The sequence below is a fragment of the Mercenaria mercenaria genome, chromosome 1 (assembly GCF_021730395.1).
Source record: "Mercenaria mercenaria strain notata chromosome 1, MADL_Memer_1, whole genome shotgun sequence".
Lineage (NCBI taxonomy): Eukaryota > Metazoa > Mollusca > Bivalvia > Venerida > Veneridae > Mercenaria > Mercenaria mercenaria.
Window position 1 is genome coordinate 56,210,025 of NC_069361.1, and position 13,955 is coordinate 56,223,979.

The 13,955-nt window shown below is 35.2% G+C and overlaps 1 protein-coding gene across 6 annotated transcripts in view; it reads right to left on the reverse strand.

The window, feature by feature from the left end:
• LOC123536700 (probable tubulin polyglutamylase ttll-15) overlaps window positions 1-13,955 on the reverse strand; it is a 76,680-nt gene that overhangs the window by 26,268 nt on the left and 36,457 nt on the right. For 3 of the 6 annotated variants that reach the window (XM_045320074.2, XM_045320082.2, XM_045320090.2), the window contains exon 1: window positions 3,522-3,759. The exons of 1 other annotated variant lie outside the window; for it this stretch is intronic. The gene's annotated coding sequence lies outside the window, so the exon portion shown is untranslated. Of the gene's footprint in view, window positions 1-3,521; window positions 3,760-8,396; window positions 8,438-13,955 lie in introns of those variants that run through there. 2 more of the 6 variants (XM_045320097.2, XM_053548640.1) reach the window with 2 other exon arrangements.

The window sequence follows — 13,955 nt, forward strand, 5'->3', positions numbered from 1 at the left end:
CGTATAGTTGAGCTAAAAATGAAATGTAACATTTTATAGCTATTTTCAGGAGTTATCTTAACCCGACATACTTGAGAGCACAAAAATTGCTTACTAACATTGCAAACTAAACACTTCTATAAATAATTGTCAGACTTCAATATTTTACGATTTTGACATTTCATAATTATGGTTCGACGTTTTATCGAAGTTCTAAATTTTCCGGTACAGCTTTCCGCAAAAAATCTTGCGGAAGGTTTTACCAGTTCACGGTGGAAGTGACTAAAAAGTGATAGCTAAATACCAACAACAGACAAAGAAACATATTTAACACATCCACTGAACATATCGTCTTACTGAAAGCATCGAAGATCTGTCTATGCTTTGAAAGTAGTCCCCCGCCTAACAACATTTTTCACAAAACATACTGCATGCCAATACAGGCTTACAGCATCTTGGCATGAACAAAAAATAACAAGAGTGCCAGAATGTCACAATATTATGCCCGTCATGCAGATGTTATAGTAAAACATATTCTGTATACGTTTGCTGGACAGTAAGCCAAAACAATGACATATCCAATTCTAACAACTAGGTTAAAAAGTTTCAAGAATAAGCTATTTATAGTAGCAACAAAGGGAAGTAAGTTTTGTTTTTCTAGGACCACAAAAAAATCCTTACCAGGAAGAGATACCTTAAAATACACCTAAAATTTGAAAGTAACATTGTTGTACCACAGAAAAGTGGTCTTGATTTTTCCCTATGGTCAATTATAAAAAGTTACAATATAAGTTATTTATAGTCACAACAAAGGGAAGTTAATCTTGAAAAAAAAAAATTAAGTCTACACAATAATCCTGACCAGGTAGCGATAGGTCAAAATACACCTAAAAATTGGATGTAACATGCATGTTTTACAACAGAAAAGTGGTCTTGATTTTTCCCTATGGCCAGTAATAAAAAAGTGATAATATAAGCTATTTATAGTAACAACAAAGGGAAGTAATTCTAAATTAGGGACCTGGTTCTTGCGCATGACACTCCATCTTATGATGGTGAACAATTGTGCCAAGTTACTTCAAAATCCCTCCATGCATGAAGAAGAAATGCTTCAGAAAAAGTCATTCTTGTATCTGACCTTTGACCTCTAAGTGTGACTTTGACCTTAGAGCTAAGGGTCTGGATCTTGCACATGACAGGTCATCTCATTATGGGGAACATTTGTACCAAGTAATTTCAAAATCCCTTGATGAATGGCAGAGTTATGAACCGGACAAAAAACAGACCCTGTTAACCTTTGACCTCTAAGTGTGTCCTTGACCTTGGAGCTTGGGGTCTGGCTTTTGCACATGACAAGTTATATCATTATGGTGAACATTTATGCCTAGTTATTTCAAAATCCCTTCATGGATGGCAGAGTTATGGATCGGACACGAAGTGTGACGGACGGAAGGATGGATGGTTGGAAGGATGCAGAATTATTTCTATGTCCCCCTTTTTTTCTTCGAAAAAGGTGGGGGACAAAAATAACACAATATTTCCTACGATCGCATCAAATTTGTTGGACTAGTCAACCTGTATGTAGTGTAGTGGCTGCGGTTCACTGACCTGTGACTGATGTTCAGTGACATAAAACATCCGCCAAAATAGCCAATGTACATGTGGATAGCTGGGAGAGGGGCATTCTTGTATACCACACACTGGAGTGAGGACTCCATCTCAATTTAATAGTATATAATCCAGAGTGAACTACATAGTTCATCCTGAGGAACAATTCCAGTAAGTAAGTAAACCATTACTTATTGACGTTTAATAGTGTATTAATTCAATGAACACTAAAATGTAGTGATAGTAGGTTTATATGCCATTTCCAACAGCCTTGCTGTTGGGTTAACCCTTTAGGGACGTGGTTTTAGTGGCTGCCTACAGATCACGAGGTCCGGGGTTCAAGCCCTAGTAGGGACCTTGGTATTTCCCTCCCACGGTTTACTTTAATGGTGACGTGGATGTTTGACGGACTCATGCGGTGGGCATGGAGTGTCATTCTGGAGAGCTGGTGAGCTCTTAGCCTTACTTATTTGGCTTATCAGGATGATCTGTTATTTTATAGTTGTCATCCCTCTAAGCCTTACCTGTATCTGCATTTTCCTGTAACGAAAACGAAGACATTAAAAAATCTAAACAAGAGCACCGCAATGCGGAGCAATATACACCCGAAGGTATGACCTTTGACCCCTGAGTGTGACCTTGACCTTGTAGCTAGCCATCAAGAAAATGCGCTCTGCACATCGTGTTCATGTGGTGAACTTTTGTGTCAAGTTTCTTCAAAATCCTTCAAGGGGTTCAATTGTTACAGAGCGATGACCTTTGGCCCCTAAGTGTGACCTTGACCTTGAAGCGACATGCAGAGCGCATGTTCTGACTCGATGAGGTGAACATTTGTGCCAAGTTTCTTTACAATCCTTCAAGCAGTTCAAGAGTTACAGAGCAGACTCGAAACACACTCATATGACTATTGACCCCTAAGTGTGACTTTGACCTTGAAGTAAGCCATCCAGAACATGGGCTCTGCACATTGTCTCAATGTAGTGAACATTTGTGTCAAGTTTATTTGAAATCCTTCAAGGGGGTTAAAGTCAAGAGTTACAGAGCGGACACCAAACACACATGACCTTTGACCCCTAAGTGTGACCTTGATGCGAGCCATCCAGAACATGCGCTCTGCACCTTGTCCCGCTGTGGTGAACATTTGAGTCAAGTTTCTTTGAAATCCTTCAAGGGGTCCAAGAGTTATAAAGCGGACATGAAATTGCTAACAGACAGACAGACGGACACAGGGGGTATAACATAAGACGTCCCTTCAGGCATATAAAAAGTAATAAAATGATGGTCAATCTTACTTGCTCCAATAAATTAAACATTACTTTTTATGCAGAAACTTCAAATGAGTTGAATTTAACTTATAATTAAAAAAAAAGACTTAAATCTACAGAAATATGTGTAAACAGGTGCGAGGAGAAATCTACACTGACGGATTGCCGATGACACTAAATTGCAGAAACAAAACACAAAATATACATTCAAGAAATGTCAGCGAGGCAATTTTGTGCTTTAACATTTGTTTAATGTCAACATAAATTAATTATCTGAGATGTAATCTTTGGGAATTTCCTAACAGAAATATGCAGAATAAGTTTGGGCGTGACAGGACAGCGATAGTCACACAGTCCCAAAGTGTCCTATTATTTGGACTAGTGAGCTCTGAAAAGTAAAGGGGGAGATGTGTAGTGATAGCAGGTTTATAGGCCACTTCCACCAGCCTTGCTGTTGGGTCAACCCTTTAGCGATATGGCTAAGAGTATCTGCCTACATATCACAAGGTCCGGGGTTCAAGCACCAGTAGGGACCCTTGGTATTTTCTCTCCCAGGGTTTACTTTAGTAGTATTTGTCTATGTGGCAGATATTACAATGGCACCCACAATTTAAGTAACATGACACTTTATTAAAATTTTGTAATCTTAATGAGAAGAAGTGCCCTTACCTGGAGCAGGTGATGTAATGCAGATAATTAGATACCCGAAATGAGATGTCCGATTACTATAACAAGTTAGAAGTTTTCATTCTCGGAACCAGTTAAACAACAGCTAAATCATAATTAAATAATTTTTGATTGTAAGTAACTTTTACATTATGTTGTTTTTCTTTTAAATCGTACTGAAACTTGACATTGAAATGTTTTGTTGTTGTTGTTGTTGTTGTTGTTGTTTTTCCCCGGATGTTTTTGTGGGTTTTGTTTGCCCCCGTACCGTACCGTACATTTCCGTACGGTCTAACTAAAAAGCGTCAAGAAGAAATCAACACGAAGCGCGAAGAAGGTTTATTTTTATTTTCTAATTATCATAACTTATAAGTGGCCCGATGGTCTAGTGGTTAAACGCTTGACAGTCAATCCAGGATCAGGGTTTCGAATCCGGGTCCAGGCACTTGAAATTTCTGAGACACAGTCTTGGGTGCCTCCCACATAACTAATTTAAGAGGCTAGTACCATGGTTCTTCTCAGGACGGCTTCGCGTGTATCGGTGCTACACCAGACTGTCTATTGGCAAAGAATAGACTGAATGACTAGAGTGACTAGACTAGAGTACGGATCGTAAACTTATTCCCCGACATACAATGAGGACTATGACAACATAATTTAATGATGCTCATTTGCATTAACCAGCCTTCCCTCTTCCTCGTGTTAGCCTAAGAGACTGGAACATAAATAATACTGTCATTGAAAACATGATATGGCTCACGTATCTCAAGCAAATATGCAAAAATACAGACACTATCCATGAAATTTAATTGTTTTCTCTGTCACAATAAGAAACTTCTCAGAGAAGGAAATACATCACCATCGAATAGTTAGCAGCAACAGTTTTGACTCAAATTAATGGTATATTACGGTTATAAAACTATTCCGGGAATGCAACCTTACCATAGGTCGCATAAGTTCAAAAGTGAGCTCGGAAAACTCGATCTTCAAGATTTTATATTCACGAATCACAGACAATAAAAGCCGTTGTTCGATATGATTTGCTGCTGCCAATGTGTTAGGAGTAAATAGTTACTATGACATATTTCTGTTTCTGACAAGAAAAACTGCCATGCACGGTTAAATTGTAGAGAATAATTTTGTATTTTAATGTTAAAAACATTTTTTTTAATGATAAAATGTCTTTAATATCATTTTAAAACATAACAATCATTAATATTTACTCTAAAAGGCAAATCTTCTTGACGCTTAGTATCACACTTCCGTACCGTTAGCGACAAGAAAACCTTCCGAGCAAAATTTGAATGTATTAGCCATATAACGATAAAATGTTACTTTTTTAAGTACTGATGTCATATACTCATTCTTGTAATATATTTTACCATAGCTATTGAATAAAAAATAAGCTTATCTTGACACTTCCTACCTTAATGCAGGTCCGAAAGCGACAAAGCGACAAAAAAACTCCGTACGTGATCTGAATCTAGAACGTATGATAATCAAGTCATTTAATGATATTTTTTTTAAATGGTACAATGTCTTAAAGGTCATTCTTAGATATATGACAATCATCATTAATAATTAAAAATGACTTAAACTAAAAAAAAACCTTCTTGACGCTTCGTGTTGCTTCTTGTCGCTAAAATCTTTCTTGTCGCTTTTTAGTGAGACCCGTTTAAGTATAATGAAGAAAGAATGGACATTCCTTGAATGATTGAGCAGTAAAAGAACGAGGAAAGGTCATGCAAAGGTCAGAAGCGAGAAATAAGCTATTTCGTATGAAAAGAGTTATATGCTATAAAATCTGTAAAAAGATCCTTTGGAAGCAAATAATGCAACCAAGAAAAATAACAGCAGACTCGGTTTGATTGAGTCTGTTCATGAGAGGTAATGAAATGTTCAACCTCTCTCATGCCCCCTAACACCGACTTAAGCGGAACTCTATACACATGTTGAATGACAGCATAGGTTATGTTCAACGAAATACACACTTAAAAATGGTGCGAAAATATGGTATTGCATAACGGCGAACTAAAAGTAATTCTATATGTTTGTTTCGTTCTGTAGAGCTATATTTTTCTTATTTACATTGTATTTTTGTTCGCTAATTTAATCACATTGCAGATCTATGCTTGACATTAAGGTTGTTTTGCAATTTGAGGCCTCATTTCTAACTGAATTTACCGTGTTTGTTTGACTGAAAATATTGTTCTTACATCAAACATGACACCCTCTTTTCTTTTGATTTTTATTAATCACTGACAATATTCTTCAAGAAAATGTAAATTACAGACATTTAATATGTGCTGCAGCCACTAAAATTTTCTTAAGTTTTTATGATGTTTAATAAAGCAATCTTAAATCATATTATTTTCATTTTAAGTGAAAGATATATATCTTTTCTTTTGATTTTTATTAATCACTGACAATATTCTTCAAGAAAATGTAAATTACAGACATTGAATATGTGTGCTGCAGCCACTGAAATTTTCTCAAGATTTAATGATGTTTAAAAATTCAGCCTTAAATCATATTATTTTCATTATAAGTGAAAAGATATATAGACGCTATCTCTTGTGTTGTACAATTCCCTCCTTACACATGTAAACTGTATAAAAATATTATAATGATTATATTTATAGAGCGCCCTTTTCATGATACAAACGTTCAAAGGCGCTTTACACAGCACAAAGACAGGCACTCAGGGCACATTATGTAAAACACAAAAATGCTCGTGTAAAAATCTGTAAAAGAAAACCTAAATAACCAAATAAATACATTTGCAGAAAGAAGAGCAACAAGAAAATCACGACAAAGTAGTCAAGAAGAAACCATCATTATTAAAAAAAGTGTTGTGTTTTTATGAAAAGTCAGAACTTTTCATTTTCGGCGAAAGCCATAAAATTAAGGATGGTCCAGTCATGAAAACAATACATAAAATCACCTCTCAATGACCTCTCTTGAGTCGAAATATGAGAGAGAATTTGTAGGCATCTGCTGTTTAGCGAATTCAGTTTGACTATGAATATCATCATTTTAGAAGGAAATGAGCACAGGTTTAAATTATAAATCTTTTTTGTTATAATTCTAACATATTTTTAAACCTCACCAATTACGTTGTTTTTATCAATGATCTGTCCAAACTAATAGCTGGCCATTGGCAGAGGTGGAGGATTGTGGTTCTAACCAATCTGCCTGAGACCGTCAGCAGTCTTGGTTTTATAAAACAAAATGAGAAGTAGTTTTCTGTCTCTCCATGAATAAACATCACAACTGAACTTATGGTTAATAACTGAATGATACTTACTCATATCCGCCACCTTAACATGCGCATCTGTTGCCACGGTATATAACCTGAGGCCAAACGGCAAATTAAAAGTTTCGCCATTTATTTGCTTATAATATAAATGAATATATTCTGTTTCAAATTTACTTGGAAAACGAGTTATTATGCTTAAAGATCCTTGAAGCATTAAACTTCTGTTAATAACAGATACAGGAGCTGTCCGAATAGATGTTGTATCATGGAATTGCACTCTGCGCATAATCAAGGTACCATGTGCACAGCCGTATGAATACATCTGCCGCGGATGTCTCTAAATTATATTCTTGTACTTATAACATGTGTAAATGTTGAGTTCTGCTCAACCCGGGGCTAGAGGGCATGGACGGTAGCTTGCATTTTCACTACAGTCCATGAACAGGCTCAATCAAACCGAGCCTGCAACATTTTCGTTTATGTCGTGCTGGGCGGCCTGTGATTTTCCACATTTTTTTTTTATATTTTACACAGTACTAACCATAACGGGAAGTGATCTAAACAATGGATCATTAAAACTTTCTGCTTTGTTATTCAATATTCAAACCTTTGACAAATATAAGCAAAAATATTGAAAATAAGATTTAACAAAAATAATACTTCCATTATAGAAGGGCCGAGTGGTTAAAGTCGCTGACTTCAAATCACTTGCCCCTCATCGATGTGGGTTCGAGCCTCACCCATGGCGTTGAATTCTTCATGTGAGGAAGCCACCCAGCTGGCTTACGGAAGGTCGGTGGTCCTACCCAGATGTCCGCTCGTGATGAAATAATGCACGGAGGGGCACCTGGGGTCTTCCTCCACCACCAAGGCTTGAAAGTCGCCATATTACCTATAATTGTGTCGGTGCGACATTATACCCAACAAAATAAATAAATAAATCCATTATAGAAATATGACAGCCACATTAAAGCAAAGGCATTATGACCCTTTAATTAAACATACGTTTGTCAAGGTATTTCCGCTCTCATTGTTTAAAATAAACAATAAGCACGATCTGTGCTTAATTTTAGAATATGGTAAATACTTAAAACCTTGTAACAGTTTCGTTGTGCTTTGTCCTACATTTGAATAATTTTGATAATAGAATAAATTATTTATGTAAATTTAGCACTCGTGTACAGTAGTATATCTTTTATCTACACATCGTTAACACGTTGATAAATCATTTGACTTTCGAACTTGGCCTAGGAGTCATCAAAATAAACATTCTGACCAAGTTTCATGACTCTGGAACCCATGATGGGATCTGGCCAGTTTTCGAATTGACTAACTCCTACGTAGGAGATAGTAAGTCGTACGTAAGACAAATTTAAATCTCTCTGCTGGCATCTGCACGCTTCCATAATTTGAAAATCTCGAAATATTTTATTTTTTGATGCCCTAATATTAGCCTGTTGAGAAGTATTGCTATTGTATCATATATTCTTGTCATTAGTAAAACTATTGCAGAACTGAATATTTGGAAACAATAGACTTGCAGGTTTAATTAATTATTTTATAGTAGCGTCAGTGTTAAACATGATTTAAAACACATTCTAAAGAAAATAAATACTTACAAATACTATAAATATATGAAATATTATCCTCCTGTGAAATAAGAACAACATGCACATACTCGCGTATACTAAATGAATATACAAGTAACATAAATGTACCTATTATATACAGGTAACATAAATGTACCTATTATACTTGCATTCGTGTGACAAAATTAAACCCAACGAATAGGTGCAATTTTATTGATGTCACTTAGTAACAAGTAATATTTTATTTCCATTTTAGCAAATACTTGACATGTACATGCTGTTTATCATTGTCCTTACTACTGAAACATCAGGTTTCTATTTATGGAAACATTTACCATCCCAATAATTTTGTGATCAAGCCGTATTTTTCGGTCTCAACTGAGTTTGAGACTGAAATTTTTTGACAGAAAGATTAATTCAAATTGAGTCTGACAATCAATAATGAAAATTCACATGAAACTTGTTATCAACTTTACATTTAATTTTAACCATGCCATTAGATATAAATGACATAAAAAGATTCATTATAAAAAACTCAGCTGAGAGTGAAAATGTTTTGTAAACATGATGTCAGAAATTCAATAATATAATATGTACAATATACTGAATAGCTGAAGTTAAACAATGAAAATGTGTCCCCTCCTTTGAGCAGAATGTTGAGATTTCTAGATTAAAAGCATACAAAGAATTAAACAGATCAAAAGAAATTATGAAATTTCAATTACTGTTTGCTTTAAACTGCAACAGATGGTGTTACCTTATATGTGTACTGAATCAATAATAACAAGTAAATACATATACGTTTAATTACAAGCTTCTGTGCACAATATTAAAACACTCGAGTTATGCCATAAATCACCATTGCATCGAAATATAACGTATTTATCTATAGTAAAATCACGGAGCATTTAAAAAGAACTTGTCGATATACAACAAATGGTAAAAGAATCGAAATGCAACTTCTGCTGCTCATATTTTGTAAAGAAGCTATTTTGCCACACAACGATTTGGCATAAAGCGATGCTTAAGCTGCCGTAGGACGCAATGCAAATACCACAACATTTGATCTGAAACAAAAAAATCTTCAAAAAGTGTATTTGGTACATATATCTTTGTCTGATGCGTTTGTAGTTACTTATCGTTCATAGGTTGGAAAATTACTAGTTGCTTTAAAAGCAGACACGCATTTTAGCACACTCGGTTTGATCGACCCTGTTCGATAATGAAACTACCAATATCCACGGTGCACAATCACGTGGTCTATGATGTCACGCCGTAGGTATCGCGCCAAGCATTTTTTGTCAACAAAACGTCGATTCAAGAAGAAAATTCGTCGTAAGTATTTTGTTACGAATTTTTGTAAAATGTCTTTAGTATGTTGCAAGTCCGTTTATAAATGCGTACCTCCGATCACACAGCATCTGTCCGTGTCTGCTTTAGTTTGGCTGGAAAACGGGACAAACTGACCAAAATCTCAAAATCGCTCTTGCTATCGCTCCAAGCTAATTCTAGAACCGCATTAAAACCAGCTTTCTCTTGTTGAATTCTCCAGATGGCCGTTTTGGTTGTTACTTTTTGTTTCAAAACAGGCGCTGATAGATTATTTTTCACGTTAAAAGTGTTATTTTCAGGTAAAACCAAAGATAAAAAGTATGCTATTACGGCAAGTTCTGGAAGATAAATGATATCGCAACAAGCTGAAATGATGTTCTTATTTTAAGTCAGTTTACCATCAGTATTTATACTTAAATCAACGCATATCATTATTTCACCTAAACCAAAACTGGTCAAATGATATTGCAAATGCTAAATGAAATATTTGATACTTTTATTTTGAGAAAATATGACATTGAATTATACGTGCTATTCTTATTTTACAGGTCCTTTTACTATCGAACTAGTCGGAAGACTGCTTGCAATCTGGTAGCAAATATGAGCAACGAGCAGATGACAGATCCATACAACGTGTGCCCACTAATAAGCGTTGTACATTGGAAGACAGGTAATAACCTATATTCAATAATAATTATATATATTATTAATAATGATAAAAATATGGGAAATTCTAGTCTGTAAACTCACTGAAATAACCTTTATACCGGCAAAACAAACAAACTTCATAGGAAACGCCGCCGTGTTACAAAATAATTGAATAAACTCTGAAGAGATCCATAGAAAAAAAAGACAAACAAAAGCAAAATTCGATTTGAGTCAGTTCATAACGAACTATGAGTAAAACAAAACTATCAACGCCCTTGGCAACGCCGTGAGCAGTTCATGTATGTATTCATTTGTTTTGGGATTAAATACGTAGCGACATGTTATAGCAGGCACACGACATGTCGCATCTGCATTTATAATAAGTCATCTTTGATCTTATATTAAGACTTTACCAGTTTTTGTCTTTTTGCTTGTTACAGGGACCACGACTTTGATCGCTCAAAGAGAACTAGGGTCTTGTGTATGAAAAAGGTAGCTAAAGTGAGCCTAGACAGGAATGCAGTTAAAGGGGATCCCTTTGTGTTCGACGGGACAGCAATGCAAGGCAGAATGAAAGCAACTGTGATCCCTCCGAGCGTAAGAATTGGACTCGACAACTTATGATACACAGCATGTTTGCTTGTTATTTGGCTGCCTTTCGACTAAAAATTCAAGGGGTGCTGACATAGGACGTTTCTTTCAAAATTCTATTTTAGACATTGTCATGAGTCAATAGACCAAGTTTGAAGAAATTTGCATGTTGGAAATTTTAGTTATTACACAGTTAACTCTCGTAAGCCTTTAAGGCTATGTATCATGATGTAGACTGGACTTTTCCTGAGTCAGGTCATTTAAACAGTTGTAATACTAACACATTCCAGAACTTTCAGCTTCCTTTTTATTATTTTTAAAGACATGTAACTTCATGTATAATCATACTAAACAAGATAAAAGTCACACTTATCATATGATTGTAAAATAATGTATCATTTCCCGAAAATTCGTTCCTATGAATATTTGGTTAACATATACCTTGTCTCTACATTGAAAGTAAGAAATCCTATTTTTTCTGAAGCAATAGTTCATAATGTGCTAAAAGAACGTTTACATCTGTAAACTTTAATGATGTGTTTATAGTATCTAAAACATGTATATTATTTCTGTAATGATGGATTTCGGATAAAATTAGACGCTTACACCAGTTTTGCCAATGACTGTGAATGTAACATACGATATTAAAATTTTATATTTCGAAACTTCAAAATAATTTCTTCCAGTAACTGTTCGACATGTCGAAGCATAGTTGTATCAGTTGCAAACCATTTCCTCTGTTTAACAATTCCTACAATTTTAAAGGTTGTTTATATATCCACTATATTTTTAGCTACTGAAAAGGTGGAATGAATTTTCTGAACAATCATTTTATATGTACTTTGCAAAATAATGCCAGAATTGTTTAGCCATTCATCGCTTTAGCTTGTTTTTCTTAGAGACCCAACGCTTATCTGTTAATAAAGTGAACAAGGCTTAATATATCAACAGTACGTTTTCTTTTCTGAAAATCGAAAGACTTCGTCAATACTTCTCAATCCCGTAATTCTGATTTTGCACTAAAATAAGTATGACGTCAATTTGTTTGTTTGTTAAAGAAGGCTGAGTAAAGTAAATTTCAACCAATGAATTCCATCATATATTGCTAACACTTATGGACATTTCCGTTACAAAAATATTATACACCCGGAAATAAACTGCACTCATGGCCTAAAATGATATTCTTATATTTAAATGGCGGCAAATAGGAGCTTTTTTTCACCTCATGTAAAAGATCTAATCCAGTTTTTAGAAGTTTTGATACCTATATGTATTTTGACCATTTTGGGAGGTAGTGCAAGGGCATGGGCGATTTTTCAAGCGTGTGTGTGTTCAAACGTGCATTTGAGTGGGCGATGTATTAGACGGATTGTTGACGCCTGGATTTAATGACTACTGCAACAAAACTTAGACTTTGAACTATAAAATACTGGCATTAATCAAATCGGTGTAAATCACAGATTAATTACAAACATAAGAACTGTATATGTTTTATTAGTCTTCTTTGACGACTAACCTTTAATCTTGTAACACGATTATAATAGCCCCGCGAATATACCGCTCTACTTTAACACATAAACATATTTATTTTGTTTCAAAGCCTTTGATTTATCCTGAAAATCGCGCTCAAACCTTTCAAGCCGTCGTCGCACATAAATGCTCCAGTTTGTTGCGATAGAATTTATCTTTTAGAACTACCTGCTAGAGCATACTTTTTAAGCTTGTTGCGATATCAATTATCTTCCAGAACTTGCCGCAATAGCATACTTTTTATCTTTGGTTTTACCTGAAAATAACACTTTTAACGTGAAAAATAATCTATCAGCGCCTGTTTTGAGACAAAAAGTAACAAACCAAAACGGCCATCTGGAGAATTCAACAAGAGAAAGCTGGTTTTAATGCGGTTCTGGAATCAGCTTGGAGCGATAGCAAGAGCGACTTTGAGATTTTGGTCAGTTTGTCAAGATTTCCAGCCAAACTAAAGCAGACACGGGCAAATGCAGTATGATCGGAGGTACGCATTTATAAACGGACTTGCAACATACTAAAGACAATTTACAAAAATTCATAACGAAATACTTACGACGAATTTTCCTCTTGAATCGACGCTTTGTTGACAAAAAATGCTTGGCGCGATACCTACAGCTTGACTCATAGACCACGTGATTGTGTACCGTGAATATCTATATATCAATAAATATCTAAATTGAATGGAATGCAAGATCGCAAACGATCACAAAATATAACAACGCCAATAAAATCTGTGAGAAGATTCTTTAGAAGTATAGAACGCAACCAAGCAAAATAATAGCAGACTCGGTTTGATTGAGTCTGTACATTAAAGGTATTGAGATGTGCAACACACGTCATGTCCTACTGAGGTAGCACCGGCTTACGCGGAATTCTATTATTAAAGTAAAACTGAATGATCTCCCTGATCCCAAATGACCAGAAAACACAACACTTATGTGTCCAAGAACAAGAACGCGCGACCGGCACACGACTGTTGCGATGAAATCTTAAGGTAGATACGCCTTCATGAAGATCCTTTAGAAAGATAGAACTCATCCAAGCAAGAGTAGACTCGGTTTTGGTAGAGTCTGATCAACAGAGGAATATGTTACTGGATTCTATCCCCATTCTGTGAAAATAACAGTGCCGATTCATGGAGTATTTTCGCTGTGAATTCCATTCACATTAAGCTATTTTTTTTTTGTATTTGAAAACGAATTAACGTCAATGGATTAAATATCAAATTTTAAGAATTTAACATTTAGGACGAAAGTAATAGTCGTTTTTTCTGTCATTTGTTATCCTCCGTATTGTAATTATATTATATTTTCCACTGTCTTCTTTAAAACACAGTTGGTGCTAATCTCTTTCCCCTGTTATGTTAATATACACAACCCGATGACCCGATAACAAAACTGATTATACTATAAACTTAAATCAAAGCCTTGAAAGGACTGATAGCCAGTGCTTATTGAGTGATATTTCAACCACCAGAAGAATCAGCAT